The 3,540-nt window shown below is 50.5% G+C and overlaps 1 non-coding gene across 1 annotated transcript; it reads left to right on the forward strand.

Annotated features, from left to right (window-relative positions):
• The first annotated feature begins 604 nt into the window (after positions 1–604).
• On the forward strand, positions 605–723 carry LOC111733822. The gene has a single exon (XR_002778189.1). It is a non-coding gene; the product is annotated as a 5S ribosomal RNA (ribosomal RNA).
• Positions 724–3,540: the final 2,817 nt, after the last annotated feature.

The following is a 3,540-nucleotide window of genomic DNA, read 5'->3' on the forward strand; positions in this document are numbered from 1 at the left end:
GCCTGTTCTCAAAAGCTACAACAGGGTAAGGAAATCTAGGTATGAACGACAGTGAGGAAAGTTACATCTTGGCCTCGACTGCCTACGTGATGTAAGGGGCAAGAGAATTTGCTAGAAGTGAGAACCGTCTCCTGAAAGGCCTTCCAAGAGCATGAACATGGAACAAACTTTGGCTCGACAGAACAGGGACCAGATCTGAGCAGGAGACACCAGACGAGAGCATGTCCCTAGAGTATGCGGCGAACTGCGGCCATTCGTTTATTTCCTTAAAACATGCTCACCAAAGCCTGCCTCCATCTACTGAGCGCGTTGTACTAGTCCCAGGATATACAAAGATACACAAGACACAGCCTGCGGTTTATGTCGGGAGGCGCGTGCGTAAACAGGCAGGTGCAGAAGAGAAAGCTTCGCCGCGTGACGGGGGTGCGGGCACCGAGGGAGCGCGCGCCTTCCCCCGGCCGTGCAAGCACAAAGCCAGCACGCCTGCCTGTCCCTGGCAACGAGTGCCTCCTTAAATTTTGTCCTCTAGATGCCTCTCTTGTCTCACCTCAATCTGGGCCCTGGGTAGGACACGGTAATGGCAGCAGAAAGAAGTACCAGGCAGGTCTACGGCCATGCCACCCTGAACAAGCCGGATCCCATCTGATCTCGGAAGCTAAGCAGGGTCGGGCCTGGTTAGTACTTGGATGGGAGACCTCCCAGGAAGACCAGGTGCTGCAGGCTTAAAAAATAAAGAATAAAGGATTGTAAACTAACAAGGTCCTTGTAATCTGCGAGGTCAACCAAGGGCTGCCTCACCTAAAAAAAAAAAAAAAATAAAATAAAATGAATAAAAATAAAGACAACAAATCTAAAAGAAGAAGAAGTACGGACAGAGGACTAAGCCGCCCGCGGCGTCCACCGCTCACGTTATTGCCTGCAGGGCGGGATCGGCCTTGGAGAGACGCCCGCGGCTTCGGCTTCCAGAGAAGATGCGCTCATCTAAGACGCGCTCCTCTCTGAAGCCGCGGCTCCGGAGGCTGTCGCCAACCAACACCAGCGCTCGGCAACGAAACAAACAAACACACTGAAAGGCTACGCCCAGCACACGGCCCCCTCCTCGGCACCCAGCGCACCCTCTCCGAACCTCCGCCTTCTCACCAGCGACACTTGGCCGCGCGTGCCGGTCAACGGGAGGACCGGGGCCATCTTATTCCGTTTTTTTTTTTTTTTTTTGTAAAGCATGTTTATTTTTCGCAGCAAAATATGCATAACATAGACTTTTCCGTTTTAACCGTCACCAGATCTACTTCCAAAATGTCTTCTTCAATTTGAGTGTCCTTATCACAATGGGATTTTAATCACTCCTTACTGAACGAGCTGTTGAACCCATGCATGAATTAACCCCACCGTCCAGAGCTTGACTATAAGCACACAGCGACTGGGATTTCCTTTGCCGCTCTGCAAAAAAATGACAGAGGACAGAGGCTATAAAATTTAAACAAGGTGTAGATAATAGAAATGGCTACATCAAAGGAAATCTCTTTAGAAAGAGAGCCTGTGCTAATGAAGTATCCTGGCACGCTTTTGATGAAGAAGCTGCATGACAGAACTCAATGACCGCCACAAGCAGGTGACACACTCCCGTGCAAGAAACAATTTCCAGAGGAGGCGGGCCTGCCGGCCTTTTGCAGGTGGTTTGACCCCTGAAGTTTTGTTTGAAAGCACTCACAAGATTTTTGATGTTTCTTAAGTGTTTTTCCCGTCTTCCCTCTAGGAGAACACAGTGTCCTATTACTATCTGTAGACCTGAAAAATAGACTGACAATAATATTTCTTCTCTGCGCTCTATCAACATGTGAGCTTCGGGGCACCAGGCATAGAATGGAGGTAAATGCTGACTTGATTTCGCAGTGATGGGACAGTTCCGGCTTTAGAAGGAGACCGGGCGGGACGAGGTGGGCAGGGAGCAGAGTGACGAAGAGAAATCTTAGGTCATATAAAAAAAATCAACAAAGGTTTGCTTTATTCTGGTGAAAATTTTCCAAATACATTAAGCATGCTATCAAATAGTCTCATTTGTCAACGCCGCCTGCTTTGCACCGAGGGCCCGGTTATCCGACCGTGCTGTCTGTCCCCAGGGGCCTGGGGGTGGCCCGGCTCAGAGGCTGAGGAGGAATGACGGCCCACAAGACCTTGCTCCTGCCACGGGGCACTGTGCGGGGGTCCGAAGCACAGACCTGTGTTTCCTCTCGGCCTCCCACTGGCTCGGAGATGCTTTTGCATGTTCGTATGTTTACATTCATACCTCTTCATGTAACCGTTAGGATAATCATTACAACACAAGTACCGAAAATTATCGTCTGACTTTTTCTCCCCCTTGAAATAACAGCATGACCCCCAAACAAATCTGTATCCATGGAGGCAACCTCAAAACAGAGTTCACTGCGGCCCTGGAAGCAGGCCGACACATTTTCCAGGATTCTAGGACAAAGCGACTGCCAGGAATGAAGTGTATGAATCGTCTCTCCCAAGACGTAAAATATAAACGCATTGGGCAGAAGCCATGTACCTGCAGCGCAGGACAGAAAACCAGCTCTCTGGTGGGGTGGAGGGGAGAGAAGGACCTTGATGGTGCCACAGAGGAAGGACAGAACGCCTGCCACAAGGGTGGCTGTCGTGAGAAGCAGAGCCTGCTACTCCCCCCTGCTCACGGCTCGCTGGTTTCTCCGGAGACTCGTTCTTGCTCTCCCGCCTTTGAGAAATTCGTGGATTGAGTTTTTCTTTAATTTCATGCTGCCGTAAAATCACCGTACGCCCGAGGAGAAACGGACACCGTCCCACGGGACGGCCGTGCAGAAACGGCTCCCCGGGGTTCCCTGCCGGCCAGGCGGCCGAGCTACCCCCGCGGTTCTGTTCCTTCGCCTTCGCTCCACTCGGGTCTCAGGCTCTGGGTGAGCTTATTTTGCTTAAAAATTGAAGCCTCTGCTCTGGAATTTCTCAGCCCTGTCCACAGTGCCCTGGCTGCTTCCCAAACTCCCCTGGGCCGGTCACCGGTCCCACTTCTTTGCAGACATGGACTTAAATAGCAGCTTTGGATCTATTATTTAAACAGAAATCCCACGAATGAGGGTAGATTCTAATTCGCATCCTCAGCAATAATCTAGATTAGGAGCCGGCACTTTCTCCGTAAAGGGCCACACAGTGGGTATTGCAGGGTGCCAAGCCCAGTGGTCTCTGTCGCAAGCACCCAGCTTCACCCGGGTGGGTGGAAAGCACTCACAGACAGATAGGGTGTCACGAGGGAGCGTGGCTGTGCTCCAGTAAACTCTGCTTACACAACAGGCATAGGCTGGGTGTCTGCTGGCCTTCCCCACCTCCAGACGACTCTTTAAGACACCCACTTTTCTTTACTTTCCTGTGCTTGGTTCTACCACATCTGAGAGTTACGAAAGTTCTCAAATTTACGTAAGCTAGCTCTACATTCATATGCGTTTCTTAAAATTGCAACACACCAATGTACTTTTCAATTAATCATAATCTTACGGATTGAATAAAACA

The sequence above is a fragment of the Pteropus vampyrus genome, unplaced genomic scaffold (genome assembly GCF_000151845.1).
Source record: "Pteropus vampyrus isolate Shadow unplaced genomic scaffold, Pvam_2.0 Scaffold649, whole genome shotgun sequence".
Lineage (NCBI taxonomy): Eukaryota > Metazoa > Chordata > Mammalia > Chiroptera > Pteropodidae > Pteropus > Pteropus vampyrus.